Here is a 17433-nt window from a genome sequence, read left to right on the forward strand (position 1 = left end):
AGTAATAATGTTGTTACCTTGAGACAATATATATACTCATTTCCTAAGAATGTTGACATTTCCCCAAAATATTTTTGGAACTGGCCTTTGATCCAATTATAAATCTACTTGAAAATTAGACTTGTTAGGTTCCTAGCCTGGTTTTGATTTTAAAACACCATTAGCTTAGCAAAAAAATAGTTCCTTCCATCAACAAAATTGATGAATATTGTCCCTCACGGAAATATACAAAATCAGTTAATTCCCAAAAGAAGAAAAAGAAATGACAAATAAACATACAAAAATAGTTTAAGCAAATATAGTCAAAGACATGCAAATTATAACAAGTAAACAATTTTCATCTATTAGATTGACAAAAACGTTAATGATTGGCAATATCCAGGACTGGCAAGGCTGGAGGCAACAAGGACTTCATGAATTATTGATAGTACTACAACACAGTTCCTTTTTTTCTGGAAAGCAGTTTGGCAACATATATGAAGTTTTAGCTGGATATATTCCTGATCCAGGTATCATAATTTTGTGGGGCGGATGGTTCCGGGGATTGAACTCAGGGGCACTTGACCACTGAGACACATCCCTAGCCCTATTTTTTTTGTTTGTTTTTTTGTATTTTAATTAGATACAGAATATCACTAAGTTACTTAGTGCCTCACCTTTACTGAGGCTGGCTTTGGACTCAGGATCCTCCTTCTTTGGCCTCCTGAGCCACTGGGATAATAGGCATGTGCCTCAACACCAGCTCAGATACCACAAATTTTTATTGTATCTGGAAACATATTTATGATACATTTTTGATTTTTTTAAAAAAGGAATAGTATGATAATAATGATGGTAGAATCTCATTTTATTTATATTTATACTTAACTTTATATTCTATCACTGTACACAAAAATATCATATATAAATATAATTCTGGAAAAAATGTTCACACACATATGTTCTACATTGGCACAGGTTGCAATAATTTTGAACTGTTTTTAAGACATGAAACATATTCACAAATAAAGTGGACTTGCCATGTCTGAAGACAAGCTTTCATTATGTGAAACGTAGATCAGCCTCAAAAGAGAATTTACAAAATTGTTTTATAATATAATGGAAAGAAGATCTCCAAATGGTGAAGGCATTAAAGTGCTCAATATTTGAAGGTGTAATTCTGGACGGTTTGCTAACAAAATCGTCATACTGTTCTTATTGTTGTACCTCATTTGTTCTGTTTATTTACATCAGTTTTCATTAAAAAAATTGAGAACTGAGCCCCAAAGAAATTCACTCACTCAGTGTATGAACAGGGAGTAATTTCTTTAGCTTTGGCATGCATTAGTAAACGAAAACATATTTTTACTTGATTGACCAAGCTCAGGAATCTGCAAGTCTGCTAACATAGCATTATGTGGATGGTGCCCTGAATAATACCATGTGCCTTGTTGCAAAAGCTGAAGATGTACTTGTGGAATTTTTTTTATTCCGATTTATGAGGACGGCTGAACACAAATAGATTATTGTAGTGTCTATGATTAATAGGACACCACATGACTGCATGGACTTCATAAATCATTTGATGAAATGTCTGAATAAATTTTACTTGCAAAATCAGTTTCAATCAGCCTGGCTTAAAAACTAGGTAAAGCAGAAGGAGCTGTCCAGTTGTGGGAGGTATCAAGGTGGAGCAGTAGTGAGCACTACATCCAGTTTATATCTCCAGTTATCAGTGCTTTGGAAGAGTGAATACACAGCACGTTAATTAAATCTGAAGATGGAATTGGAAATGTCACAAATGCTGAGAAGGCCAGGGAAATCATACAAATTGGCCTGAAATGATAAGTGGGGGGTGGAATAAAGGCAAAAAAATGTGACAGATTTGTCCGTGTGCACACTTATACTCGCATGAATCTGTGAGTGCTTTGAAAAGTTAATTAATTTTATAACTCCTTTAAAATCCCAAATATTATATAAAATCTATTTGGGAATAATGAATATTTTAAAACGTGACTGCATGGTTTTATTCCAAGATCAATAATATTCAGCATTTGTTTTTAAAATAATGATTTTATGGCTTTTTCAATACATAGATAACACATATTCATCACGGAAGAATCAGAAGCCATAGATCAGCAACAATAAAAAAAATTCTTCAGATTTTCAATGGGATATATATTCATATAAACAAAAATGAGAAAATGAAATCATGTTGCATATTTAATTTGGTATCCAGCTTTGTGTTGTCGTGATTATTGTTTTATTTTTTTCTTTGTTTTTTCAGTACTGGGAATTGAACCCAAGGTCTTTCATATGCTGGGCAAGCATCCACCAATGAATGACACCCTGCCAGCCCTTTTTTAAAATACTTTTTTTAGTTTTTGATTGGTCTTTATTTTATTTATTTGTTTATATGTGATGCTGAGAACGTGCTAATTGAGCGCTCCATCACTAAGCTACAACCCCAACCCCCCCACCAACCCTTTTATTTCTCTCTATGTGTGTGTGTGTATATATATATATATATATATATATATATATATATATATACAGAGAGAGAGAGAGAGAGAGAGAGAGAGAGAGAGAGAGAGATTGGTTGATGGGTCTTTATTGTTATTTATTTATATACGGTGCTGAGAATCAAACCCAGTGCCTCACACATGCTAGGCAAGCATAGAGTGCTTGCCTACAATTGAGCTACAACTCCATGCCCATTAAACCTTTTTTTTCAATATTTTTATTGGTGCTTTAGAATTACACATAATGGTGAGATTCATTGTTACATACTCATACATGCAGACAACATAACAACATAATTTGGCCAATATAATTCCCCAGTATTTTTCAATATATTTCAGTCAATATCATTCTCCTTCCTCCTTTCCCCTAGTTCACTCCTATACTGATCTCCCTCAATTCTTCTATTTTTATGAGATCCCCTCATTTTCTTCTCCTCTTTCCACATAAGATAGAAAACAGAGAAACCTTTGTTTTCTGAGTTTGGCTTGTGTCACTTAACATAATGTTTTCAAGTTCCATCCATTTTTCTGCAAATGACATAATTTCATTCATAAAGGCTGAATAAAACTCCATTGTTTATACATATCACATTTACATTCTACCTTTTCAGATAGCCATTGAGTAACCAGTCTGGTGTCAGGTACAGTTTCTCAATGAACAAGGCAGACAAGCCTCTGCTTTTATGGAGCTTATACTGAAATGATTGGAGCATAAATCAGCAAAGAAAAAAATCTTATTGGTACTAAATACTTACATGGAATTAAAATGAAGAGTGTGAGGGTCATTCAAGATAGACTGAATGGCTATGTTAGAAGGGGTCAGGAGAGAACATTTTTAAAATAGGTAATATTTAAGCTGAAATAGGAATGAGCAGAAGTGAGCCATTGAGTATGAGGTCAGAGTCTTTCTGGCAAGGGGAATAGCTAATGCCAAGCCCTAGGCTGAGGACAAGCCTGGGAGACAGGAGGACATTAGGATGGTGGTAGGAGAAGAGGGATGATGAAGAATACAGGAGAGCCAGACTTAGTGAGGAAGGGGCAAAGTCAATGGGTTGGAAGTCTTAATAAATTGCTGATGCAAAGGAAATCTCAGAGCAGTGAACTGTCAGAATAGAGAGACATGAGCAGAGAAGAGTATGCTTGAAACTGAGATTATAGAGGAGCTATAGTTATTGGTGATGATGAGGTTAAGCATAGGAACCAGTGAGTGAAGAAATTGTGATGGAGAAAGAGATCATTGGATGACCAAAGTTCATTAAGAAAAAATACTTTGTACAGCTTTCTTTACTTTCTTTAGATATATTTCATAGTTAACCTACATAAACACATTTTAAAAAATTAATACAATACTCTAGCTAAAATACAAGGATAATTAAAAGAAAACACTTTTAAAATTTTATGTATTTCAATATTTAAGTGCTTAGATACAATTACATTAGACATAGAAGTAGACACACAGTAGACATATGCTTGCACCTGTGCATAGTATCTCCTGTGAATTTAACAGCTAAAATACAGATTAATTCAGGTGTGTTATGAGGGTGACTTAACTAGCATTGCTTCAAGTGATACACATACATTTCTAAAATGGCAAAGACCTACTTCCAACAACTCATTGTATAGTTCTGAATTTTAAAAAAGAATAGTCTTCTATTTATTGGATACTTCTATTCCTGAAAAATGCCATATTAAAACTTCACAAATCCTGTAATCTCAGTGGCGGGGGATGCTGAGGCAGGAGGATTGTGAGTTCAAAGCCAGCCTTAGCAAAAGAGAGATGCTAAACAACTCAGTGAGACACTGTCTCTAATAAAATACAAAATAGGACTGGGGATGTGGCCTAATGGTGGAGTGCCCCCAAGTTCAATCCCTAGTACTCAAAAACAACAACAACAGAAATGTCAAAAATACTTTGTGTTTCTATGTTAAACATAATTAGGTTCAAGGATAAAATGGCTATAAACAATTCTTTTTTAGCAACACAAAAAAATCCAGCACATTAAATAATGGTGCAGCACATAAGATGAGTCTTTGTTTCAGGGACTGGCCAGTATAGTGTAGGAAGCATATGGTCTGTGTATTCTGCCAACTGAGGAGCATCATCTTCCTACAATCATTGTGCCCACAGAAAATGACCCATAGATTTTTGAAAGCTGATATGTGGGTCCACCCACAGAGTCTATTTAACTGGTTTAAAGCAAGACTCAGTTCAACTGCTGGTCTAGGAGAGGCCCAGCTGAGTGCTAGGAGAGAACTGTTTATATTAAAATATAGACTCCTTGCATCAAGGCCATCAAGAATGGTGGTACAGGGCTGGGGATGTGGCTCAAGCAGTAACACACTTGCCTAGCATATGCAGGGCACTGGGTTCGATCCTCAGCACCACATAAAAATAAAATAAAGATGTTGTGTCCACCGAAAACTGAAAAATAATATTAAAAAATTCTCTCTCTTCTCTCTTTAAAAAAAGAAGGAAAAAAAAGAATGATGGTACAGTTTGTACACTACATAGTCCCAGAGGGCAAAACTAGTCAAATGACTATTTTTGTCTCTCAAATAAAAATCATAAGCTTGCTGGGTGGCTCAAGTGAAATTACATGTGAAAATATCATATTCATATTTTAGGTAACAATTTTTTAATTGTTATGTTTTTCTCTTCATAGACCTATAAGATTTATTGCATATATTAAAATTAAGCCTTATAAGGTATTTTAAATTAAAAAAATTATATAATCATGAACTCACAACCTGCACACCATTCTTTTGTCTTTTTCTAAGAAACCCTATTCTATAAGTCAGAATACAACAAACTCTGAGGTACTCAAAAGAAACAAGAAACTTCCTGAGTTAGAAAGATACTGGAGATTGAAAACACTCTTAGAAAAATAATAAGCATGCTTCCATATTAGGATAATCATAAATGTGAAAATACTGTTACAGAGAAATTGGAATTGATTATTTAATATTACAGACTAGTTCTTTTGTTCACAAAATGGCTCTCTGACTTAAAAAGGGGTTTACTTTATGCACTTTTATAAAGCTTCCTTATTGCAGTGATAAAGTGATTTGACCTACAACAATATTCCTTGAGGCATAGTTCTTAAAATCTGAATATTCTTTTGATGGTATTTATTGAGTTTCTACAATGTGTCCCTCACTGTGCTGGGCTCTGGGTATCTCAATTAAGACCAGACACTACCTCTGGCCAAGAACAGCTTCCAGTGTGAGAAGACAATGTGTGAAGTGTGAATTCAAACACAATACCACAAGTAATGAATTTAGAGTTGTGATTGAGGTGTCCAGAAGACAGTGCATATAATTGAGCCTGGAGGAGGTGGCAAGGGTCTTACCAAGGAGATGGCAGTTCAATTGAGTCTTGAGTAGTAGACATTTTCCCAGGGAAAAAGTAAGGAGAGGAGCAATCCAGCCAGAGGAAATAGCAAGCACATAGGGACTGAGGTCTGACAAGCGAAGGGCTAGATGAGACTAGAAAGTGAATTGGCAGAGGTGTGGTGCTAGGGTGAAGGGAGCAATAACCATGAAATTAGCTACAGCCTGTGGAGGGCTTTGGATGTTATGCTAAGGAGTTTGGATTTGATCCTGCAGAAAACTAGAAATCCACAGGAAATTTTAGGCAGAGGGTGATATCAATTTTGTTCTTTAGGGAAGCAACTGGGACCCATGTGGAAGTGGGACAGCAAGGGGAAAGACAGATGACAGAGGGCAGTTTGGAGCCCTGTGTTAGTGGCATTATGCCCTGGTGGCTTTCATGTGTAGATGTCACCCTCTGCAGTCAGGTCAGGAGCTGTGGGCAGGAAGTAGGTTGAAAATGAAGCTTAAAGTTGGCTTTTATAGGCAGCAGGTAAGAGACTGAACCTAGAAGAGAGGGTAAATGCAGGAATGAGGTACCAATATGGACTTCAGTGTAGAGCAGTCAGTAGAGGTTGGAATCTGGAACCTAACCTAGGAGAAACAAAGTGGGAGGGATAAGAAACTGTGGAAAAGAAATCTAAGACACAGGATGTGGGAGGGGGGGAAGGCTTTAGACACAAGGTCAGGGTATGAAGAGTGGCACCAGATAACAGACATGCCAGGGTTTCTCAAACTTTACTTAGTATCAGATTCACCTGGAGGCTTTGAAAAATACAGCCCCCAAGATGATTATTCGGTCAAGGTCTGGAACAGCGTCTAACAATTGGCATTTCTGCAAGTTTCTGAAACAGAAACTTGATACTACGGGTCCATGGACTAAATTTAAAGTAATGAGGTTCTGAGGGTGCTTCCAGCCCTACAATAACCTGAGTTGTCTACAAGATTTAAAAACATTTGAAACTTCAGGTGTAGGCAGTCAGTTACTAGAGAGAGGTATGAATCTGTGGAGAAAGGCCAGTTCTGACAGATCAAATACACAGTCTGGGAGGCAGACCAGGAAGGTGGGCGTCCATGAAGACCAAACGAGACGTGATTTAAATTGTTTTTTTTCTTTTTGTTTCCTTTTCTCTGCAGGTAGCACCTACAAAATGGGACTAATGGTTGTGCAAGAAGTGAGAGAAAGGGGAAGGCCTGTGCAAGCACTGTGCTTAGAAACTGTCTCTGAAACTGGATCTGTCAGGCTAGACCTGGGGTTTCTGCTCACCCTATCCTTCATTGCTCAGGCCGCGATCCAGGAGCATCCAGGGATCTCTGGAACCAAAGATCTCAGTCTCATTGTGAAGCTCACAGTTTTTCCTGGGACCTTCTTCAAATGGGACTGAAGGGTTCTGTTGCACTATTAAAAAGGAAAAAAAAAACATAGGTGCAGATAATCAAATTCTTGAGTTGATTAAATTGTCGTGCATCTTTTTTTTTTAAACAGTTTAGAGATTTTTTTAAATATATATATATATATATATATATATATATATATATATATACACACACACACACATACACACACACACACATACATATATTAGTTATCGGCGGACACAATATCTTTTGTTTGTATGTGGTGCTGAGGATCAAACCTGGGCTGCACGCATGCAAGGCGAGCGTGCTACCACTTGAGCCACATCCCCATTCTTGTCATGCATCTTTTAATATGACAGACTGAAGAGGCTTCTAGAAACTAGGCCATATTTTCTGGAGAGATGCCAGTAATCATACAGTATGAATGAATATACAAGCGAGATGTTAATGCTCAACAATTTTTCTTATTCCTTTTTCTTTTCTTTTTTTTTTTTACTTAAGCTGTGAAGGTAACAGTAACACTGAAGCAATAACCAGTACAACTCAGGCAACAGATGGCAATTTGCTTAAATTTCAAGATGGGTTTGAAATTGGAATTGATTAAAATACTGATGCCTATAGTAGATGAAAAGAGTTGATTCATTTTTTGAGATCCTTCAAATATGAAAATTATTAATCAGCAAGTGTGCTGGTTTATCACTAGGTATTAGCATGTTACAAACACCAAATTTCTCCAACATTATTACCTATGTGACATAAATCCCTTTGGCTGCATAAGAAAATAAACACTCAATTTCCACATCATGAATAAACATAAAAGGTAATCAAGGCAACAGGGCAACTTGAACAGCATGGTTTACATTCTAGTTACTTGCTATAAATTTATTGACTGACTGACTGACTGACTGACTGGATGAATGAGCACCAAAGAGCACCAAAGCAGAAGATGGAGGTAACTGTCAGCCTGGCACTAGACCAGTACAATAAAAAAATGGTTAAATATTCACTGTTGGATACAGAGTTCCAAATTGAGGGGATGTTAGAAGGACAGGAGAGATGGAGGAGGAAGAGGGATAGGAAAGTATAGAGACTGTATTATTGGTCAGGAGGGACCTGGGAGACTGGACGAGGACCACTAGAGAGAATTGGATGACTGAACTCCTGATGAAAAACACTCCAGAAAAGTAACTCTTCAGACAAGGAATGGATTAAAATCAACATTAACATAAACAAGCTCTTGGTTCTAATTATTTGGCAAGTAACTGCTGCAAATCTCAAAGAACTTGTGTGGGCGAGGCTGGATCTGTGGTTTCTGGAGTCTACTCAAGTCATCTCAAAGGCTCTTAGACAAACACTAGGTGATGGAAAATCCAAAATGTTGGGGATACCAATTAATTCAACAGGGTTACAAATATTTTGCTTGACACAATGATGAGTGATGTGTAATTCATATCCTCAATCTGTATGGTGAGAACATAAATGTTTAGAAATAATTTTTATTATTTCTAAATTATTAATAATAATTTCCATCTATACTTCATATGACATTGTCAATTTCTGATATATATATATATATATATATATATATATATATATATATATATATATATATACTGGAAACTTGATAGGGATTCCATTAATCTGTAGATCAATTTAGGGATCCATTTCATCTTAAAAATATTAACATTTCAACTCATGGGATGTCTTTCTACTTATTTGAATCTTCATTTATTTCATTAATATTTTATAGTTTTCAGAGTATATGTTTAAATTTATTTTTAAAAACCTATCCCTAGGTATTTTATTCCTTTTGGTACTATTAAAATGGAATTCTTGAAATTTTATTTTCAGATTATCTATTAAAACTAGTATATAAAAATACAATTGACATTTGTATGTTGATCTGATATTCTTCAGTTTTGCTGAAGTACAAACATCCTGAAGCATCACAGAGGAGTTGTATATGGTTCTTGGACCAGAACAGATCCAGAGGGTAAGCTATAATTTCCTCAGTACATTATAAATGTCTTAGCATCCAACTTCCCCTGTACCAGGAGTAGAGATGACTAACTACATAGGTCCACTCCAAGGAAGGGTAAAAGACCCAGTAAGGATTCTTGGGATTGAATTCTGACATAAATCTGGAAGAATCCATCTATAAAAGATATTGGTTCTTTGAAATCTATTGGGTTGAATACAGTGCTTTTGTTTCACACTGTGGCTTTAATATTCTAGATTTGGAAAGAAAACAATTTCTCTCAACTATAAGAATCACTGTTTCTTTCCACTCAGTGGCTTCTACCAGCTGCTCAAGTATTAAATATTAATTCTCTCTGTGATTTAACAATGAGTGTATATGCAGCCAGATATTTGCTGTATTGGAATCAAAACCAATGAACAACTCAGCTTGCTCACAGCTTATGAATAAGTAGGAAGAAAAAGGACTCCTTTACAAATGCTCAAACACATGCACCTTCTTGGCCACTCTTGCTACTAAAGAAGTTCTGGAGACCACTAGGTGTCGCTCTGTACAGATTCCTACGTTTGATGCAAAGAACTCTGTTCCTTGGCAAAGCTGTCCTCCTTTGCTCCATGAGACTGACTGTACATGATGGGTGTAATTTAGATGTGGAAGAAAACTCTCTGGGATTCCTGCCCTTCATGTCCATTTTCAATTCTCTTGATTTCCTGGCTAAGGACGTATTGGGTAGCGAGGCACACCCTGCCAGGTCTAGTCTCCTAGATTCCCCAGCTCCTCCAGGCAGAGCAAGCTTTAAGAGAGGGAGCCACCTTCATGGTGAGATTTGAAGCTATGACATCAAGACTTTCTTCTGCTTCAAATATTTGCTTTATTACTGGATCTTTCCTACCAGGTGTGAAGGTTGTACAGCAAGATCTGCCCCTGGGCTAGGAACACTATAAGTTAAACATATTGTTATTTAGATGTATATGTAACCTGGTGCTCCTCAATATCACATTAACATTAAATTGAGGCGCTGGGGATGTCGCTCAAGCGGTAGTGAGCTAGCCTGTCATGCGTGAGGCCCAGGTTCGATCCTCAGAACCACATACAAATAAAGATGTTGTGTCCGCCAATAACTAAAAAATAAATATTAAAAATTCTCTCTCTCTCTCTCTCTCTCTCTCTCTCTCTCTCTCTCTCTATTGCTCTATCTCTCTTGCTCTCTCTTTAAAAAGTTAACATTAAATTGAGTTATTTAAATATTTTAAGTTAAAATGATATTATCTACCTGTCTCTTTGAAAGGCACAGAATATGGATTTAAGAGTGTAAGTTTCAGTTAATAAAAAGGCAAGCCTGCCAGGGATGTGGGGAAATATAAGTCTGGGGTGTTAAATTCTCACAATGTATATCATAAAATTCAAGATGGTTGATAGAACTACAGAGTCAGAATAATATTTTTGTTTAAAAAAGAAAGTAATATATGGCAGTATTAAAATATTAAATTCATAAAACTTAATAAGCACGAGGTCAATGGATATGAGGAAACAGTCTTCTTTAGAGTTAGAGCAAATACCACAATCATTTTCTAGTAAAAGAGGTAACTGAAAGATGGGTGAGGGAGTGTATACCTGTAATCCCAGTGACTTGGGAGACTGAGGCAGGAGGACCACAAGTTCAAGGCCAGCTTTAGCAACTTAGTGAGATCCTGTATCAAAATAAAAAGCAAAAAGGGCTGAAAGTGTAGCTAAGTAGTAGAGTGCCCTTGAGTTCAATTCCGGGTATTGCCCCCTCCCAAAACTTTGAAAAATTATACACTGCATTATTTGGGAGACTGATATGGTGTCATGAATCCCACTACAATATATAATTTAAATGCTTCAATAAAAATAAAAATTAAAAACTCCAATGTACCTGAGTAACACTCAACTAAAGAACATCTTCAGCCCTTATTTGGTATTAGTGAATATTAAAATTAAAGTGAATTGTGTCATAATTGAGAAAAAGAAAACCCACAATTGCCTTTCAAAAAGAGAAAGAGGGAACTGAGAACTGTGATCCCATCACTGGTTTAATTCATTTGATGTATTAATAGTTTGAATGGATTACAAATCTAAACTGAATGTTTAAGTTAGATTTGCATAGAACCCAAAGGTTTAATCTGTAACCTCAATAGATATCAATATTTTATATTAAGAATATTTGAATATGAAGTATTATATAAAGTTCTTTATTCACATTATCATATTAAATCTTCATAATAACCTATCACTTAGTATTTTATGTTAAATTTATTGATAAGAAATTGAAACACAAATGGGTGAAGTAAGTTGCCCTAAAAGACATTCTAATAAGAGGTAGGGCAGGAAATAATCTCAGATTGGAGGTTTCTCAGGGTCAGAGACCTTAACCACAGTGATTATTACAATTCAAAAAATTTTTTATAGTTTTCAAAATGTGTACAGCATTTATTTGTGGACAATATCCTGTTAATCCTGAGAGCAGGGAGAGTAGACATGACTTTCTCATCTTACAAATGTGAATCTAGAAGTTTGAGGAGTAAAGAGACTTGCCAAAGGTCATGGAATCAGAACTCAGAGGGAGGCCTAATTCTATTAAACAGTCTTGCTCCAAAGATTAGACATATAGTTAGCAGGGCAATGTAACAGCAGGCAGTGGAAATTCTAAGTAGAATAAAGACAAATGGTGTCAATCTTGCAGCTTTACTGACTATTTAAAACCTGAACAGCCTTTGGTCAGGGGAAGTGATGGTAGTTAGAATTAATAAAATCTGCATGACTTGATTTAATTAATTCTTATATTATTTAATTGCATACGCTTTGGACTCTCAAATACATTAATTTGTTCAAATCTGGATTCTTGTAGGCACACCTGATTACCTATGTAATCATCTTTATGCCTGAGAACTGCCTATTCATCCATAGCGATTGGATTAACCTCCTGTTATGGTTTAGCTATTAGGTTTCTTCCATCCCTCCACCTTAAGATCATCTGTTAAACAATGCAAGAATGTTAAGAGGTGACCTGATTATGAGAACTGTGATCCCATCGCTGGATTAATTCATTTGATGTATTAATAGTTTGAATGGATTACTAGGTGATAACTGTAAGCAGATGGGGTATGACTGGAGGGAGTAGGACACTGGGGGTGTGGCCTTGGACTCTATCTTGTTCCTGACTCCTTGAGCTCTCTCTTTCTCACTACTTCCTGTCCATCATTAACTGAGCAGCTTTGCTTTGTCATGCCCTTCCACCATGATGTTCTATCTCATCTTAGGCCCAAAGCCATGTAGTCAATGGACCATGAACTAAACCATGAAACTGTGAGCCCCAAATAAACTTCTGCTCCTTTAAGTATTTTGTCATAGTGACACACTCCTACATGTGATGCTCTCTCATCCTCTCCCATCCAGAATTGAAGAGAACAGGATCCATGACCAATTCAATTAATTTCTATGTGTGAATAGAATGGCAGACCATGTAAAAATGGAGGATCATTGGAAATGTGTGAGTTAGAGACTGAATTGAGAAACAGGAAAAATAGATATTAGAAAATTTAAAAAAATGAATCAATGAGGCAAGCAGAGATAAAAAATAAAAAAGAACACTTTTCTGGACTCCTAATGCATTTCCAGTTTCTGGTCTCACTTCCATCAGGATGCCTGATCCTTTTCTGGCCATTTGGCTAGAGATGGGTTTGGCTATTTATGTAGCAAGGTGTACTGAGCCAACTTCCCATTTCAGTTGGTTATTGTCTCTGTTTCTCCCTTTGGAGTTTGCCATGGTTTGAATGTTTTTTGTCCAACCCCCAATTCAATGTTGAGACCTAATCCTCGATGAGAAAAAAATTAAAAGGTGGGCCTTTGTGATGGTGATTAAATTATGAGGCCTTATGAATGGAATTAATATCCTTGTAACAGAGACCCTAGAGAAGTAGCTATTGCCTTTCACCATGCAAGGCTCAGTGAAGGTACCATATATGAGAAGATGTGTCCTCACTCGTCAACAAATCTGTTGGTGCATTGATCTTTGACTTTCTAGCCTCAAGAACTTTCAGATAAATTTTGTTGATTCTAAGATATTCAGTTTATAGTATTTTGTTATAGCAACCTCAGAGAGAAGGGGGGTGGGGAGTGGAAAGAGCAGGCCCAGAGAAGATGTATGGTGGTTATAACTGAAGTCACAGCCTTTCAGTTGATGGTCATTGTACAAATACAAAAAAAACAGGCAATTCCTTGGGACAACTGTGGATATAAAAATGAACAGAAGTCGTGACAGGACTCACTTGGCTGGAAAAGGGAAGGCTTTTTTATTTTTTTATTTTTTTTTATCCATAAAGAATAAGCACATTGTACTTCTTTTCTGTTTTTCTTTTTAAATTTTTTTTTAGTTGTATATGGACCCAATATCTTTATTTATTTATTTCTATGTGGTGCTGAGGCTCAAACCTAGCGCCTCACACATGCGAGGCAGGTGCTGAGCTATAGCGCCAGCCCTGTTTTTCCTTTTTTAAAAGTTACTATGGCTAGCTTTGGGCTTCACTATGGCTTTCTCCTAGGTGCTTTTCTTTTTTCTTTTTGTACCAGGGATTGAACTCAGGGGTACTTAAGCACGAAGGCACTTCCCTAGCCCTTTTTTGTATTTTACTTAGAGACAGGGTCTCACTGAGTTGTTTAGGGATTCACTAAGTTGCTGAGGCTGATTTTGAACTCATGATCCTCCTGCCTCAAGCCTCCTGAGCTGCTGGATTACAGGTGTGCACAACCACACCCGGACTCCTAGATTCTTTTCTATGTATTATAATAAATCTAGCTATGAAGTGTCAAGAGAGTGTAATGATGTAACTAACATTTGTATAGTGCTTTAGCTTAGAAAATACTTTGACTTATTAATATTTTACACTGCTATGTTTTATGGTACCCACTGTGTACCATGTGCCCTGTTAAGGATTTGTGTATAACAGCTGACTTCCACAACCGTATCCAGTGGGAGGCATTTTATCCTTAATTACAAATCAGAAAACTGAAGTTCAGTGAGCAGAAATGATCTGCCTGTGAATATTCAGGCAGCAGGGTTCGAACCATGCTTTGGAGCCGCAGTTTGCATGCTTTTTGCCCAATGAGGTTAAGTTCCTCCTTCATTCATTTCACTTTATTCATCCATACAGATGAGAGGTAATCACGTCCATAAAAATATACATGTTTAGGTCAAAGTAATGTCAAGTAAAGTATTCAAAAATAATTGAGAACTATAAAATGGAAGTACATACTGACATAATGAAGTCAAATGTGAAAGTATCACATCAATTCCATCCAATTTCTCTGGCAGAGATGAAAAATGAATCTATCATCAATTTTAATTTAATTTCATTATTTAACAAATTTAACAAATACTTATTGAATTCCTGTCTGTTCCATGCCAGATATTGTGCTAGACATAGGAGATTGAAGTTGATATGACATGACATTCATACTTCTAATGGGCTCACAAAACAGTGGGGAGCCCAAATTATAAACAATCTGATACAGTCACTAAAGGGTACTGAGGGATGTATATATGAGTACAATAGAAACTCAAGTAAAATGTGTGTAAAATGTCATTTTTGCTGTACAAGGACACTGAAAATATTGCAAAAGAGGTGGAAATTGAGCTGAAATGTTAAGGATGCAAATAATTTGCTAGGTATACAAGGAAGTTAGCATTAAAAAGATCACTGCCTGTTCTATTTGCTTTGAAAATTCTTGTGAAGAAGATACAAGAATTTTCAGAGCCAGTTCCTCCTGGGATTTGTGAACCCATTTTCTTGTAGTGAACATGGACTAGAACAGGGAGTCGAGATGCACTGGGAAGTTCTAACTCTGCTGCTGTAGAATTTCCTCTCCTTAACTTAGATATCTAGCTCTTTTTTTTTTCTTTTTGGGTACCAGGGATTGACCTCAGGGGCACTCTTTCACTGAGCCACAAAGGGTTCCCCAGAGGGAGAGGAATTAAGCATGAAGGTAATTTTGCTGTCTTGCAAGAGTCCTCGATGCAATCTAAAGTGTTCTGTGAGACCTATTTTGCCCTAAAATATTCCTTTTTTCTTTCTCTTTTTTCTTTCATGCAGCACTGAAGATTGAACCCAGGTCTCTCTCGTACATGGTAGGAAAGCACTCTCCCATGGAGCTACATCCCCAGACATTAAAAAAAATTATATCAAGACAGAGTCTCATTAAGTTACTCAGGCTGACCTTGAAATTGCCATTCTCCTGCCTTAGCCTCCCAAGCAGCTAAAATTACAGGTGTCTCCCACCAGAGTGGCTAAATATTTCTTTTTTTATGTAAATAAATGTTTATTAGATAAAATTGTTAGCAGCAGAAAAGCAGGTCCTAATCATTTATTACACTCAGTACAATCTCCTTTTTTGTTCCTCCTCATGCTTCAACCACACCTTCCAGAGAATGCTCTCTTTGTGCAGAGCAACAATACCCTGAAGGCATAACTAAGAGTCACCAGGCCAACTGATCATCCAAGTGCAACTCCAGGCCTGACCCTAACCCTGAGCACCCTTCTGAAAGGCAGAGGATGCAGAGTTCCCTGGATCTTACGCCTTGATCACAGGGAGGGGACTACTTCACACAGTTCACATCTGTCAAATCCCGTGATCTTTCTGATGAAATGCCCGCTGAGCACCCCAGATGAGTAAAATAATTGGATTTAAATAACAATTAGATTTTTAAAAAGAACAGAAAATACTCAACAATCTCTACAAAGAAAAAAATTTCTGTCTGGCCTACAGCTATGTTTAAAATGCTGCTGCCAAAGATGAGGGCTCTGTAGGATGAGTAAATATCACACTGCCAGCAGAGGTATTCAAATAAGTTTCAAGCATTATGAAAGCAAATGTTTTGGACACAAGCCTGCCTAATACAATAATTTATTTTTATTTTTATTTTTTTGAGGGTAAGAATAGGATTTATTGAAGAATAAAAACAGGAACAGTACTCTCCATTTGTGAGAGGGGAACCAGTGAGAGGTTTTTGTCCCCCTGTGCTAGTGTAGGGGAGTGTACAGCACTTGGGTTAATGCTATTATTCTGTACTAATGCCATTTAGGCTTTGAACAAAATACCAATTCTGCTGATCCAAACTTACGATAATTAGAGTGAGGACACCTACTAATGCTATTGCTTAGCCCTAAATCCCATTCACGTTTTCCTTACTTCCATTTTCTCTTGGCCTCTTTTTTAATTTATTTTTTATTTTTTTTTATTGTTGTTTGTTCAAAACATTACATAGTTCTTGATATATCATATTTCACACTTTGATTCAAGTGGGTTATGAACTCCCATTTTTACCCCTTATACAGATTGCAGAATCACATCAGTTACACTTCCATTGATTTATATATTGCCATACTATTGTCTGTTGTATTCTGCTCCCTTTCCTATCCTTTACTATCCCCCCTCCCCTCCCCTCCCCTCCCCTCTTCTCTCTCTACCCCCTCTACTGCAGTTCATATCTCCCCCTTGTATTATTTTTCCCTTTCCCCTCGCTTCCTCTTGTATGTAATTTTGTATAACCCTGAGGGTCTCCTTCCATTTCCATGCAATTTCCCTTCTCCCTCAATTTCCCTCCCACCTCTCATCCCTGTTTAATGTTAATCTTCTTCTCATGCTCTTCGTCCCTACTCTGTTCTTAGTTACTCTCTTTGGGTAACCGACACTGTTAGTTGTAACATCACTTGGGTTCTCTGAGAAGTGAATGCTAAAATGAAAGCAGGAATGAAAGAGGTTTATTGAGCCATGATTGCTGATGGGGCAGGGGAAGAATTAAGTTTGTGAAAGATAAGAAGGGAAAGAAAGCAGGATGGGACAGGAGAAGGTTTGCTCACCATGTAGAACGGACAATGTCTCTGTTGACCCAATAGGAAGCTAGAGACTATCCTTTACTGAGTAGACACTTCTGTATGCATTGTGGAATGATTACCACAATCAGGCAGTTAACATACCCATCTCCTCCCATAGTTATTATTGGTGTGTCCACACCACTGTGGACAGCTGCTGGCTGGCCGTTGCTGGGAAAGAGCATGGCCTAAGCAATAAAACTGAAGCAGAGCCTGGAAGCATTAAAAGCCAGAGCCTATTAGCTGATTTCACTCTCCACAACAGAAAGGCAAGTGCTTTCCTAGAGGAAATTCTAAGACTGACCAGGCTTGGTGGTGCATGCCTGTAATCCCAGCA

The 17433-nt window shown here is 36.9% G+C and overlaps 1 pseudogene; it reads left to right on the forward strand.

The window, feature by feature from the left end:
- Positions 1-364: 364 nt before the first annotated feature.
- The window catches only part of LOC143390064 (cilia- and flagella-associated protein 107-like), a 62967-nt pseudogene continuing 45898 nt past the window's right edge, over positions 365-17433 (forward strand).

The sequence above is a fragment of the Callospermophilus lateralis genome, unplaced genomic scaffold (genome assembly GCF_048772815.1).
Source record: "Callospermophilus lateralis isolate mCalLat2 unplaced genomic scaffold, mCalLat2.hap1 Scaffold_147, whole genome shotgun sequence".
Taxonomy (NCBI): domain Eukaryota; kingdom Metazoa; phylum Chordata; class Mammalia; order Rodentia; family Sciuridae; genus Callospermophilus; species Callospermophilus lateralis.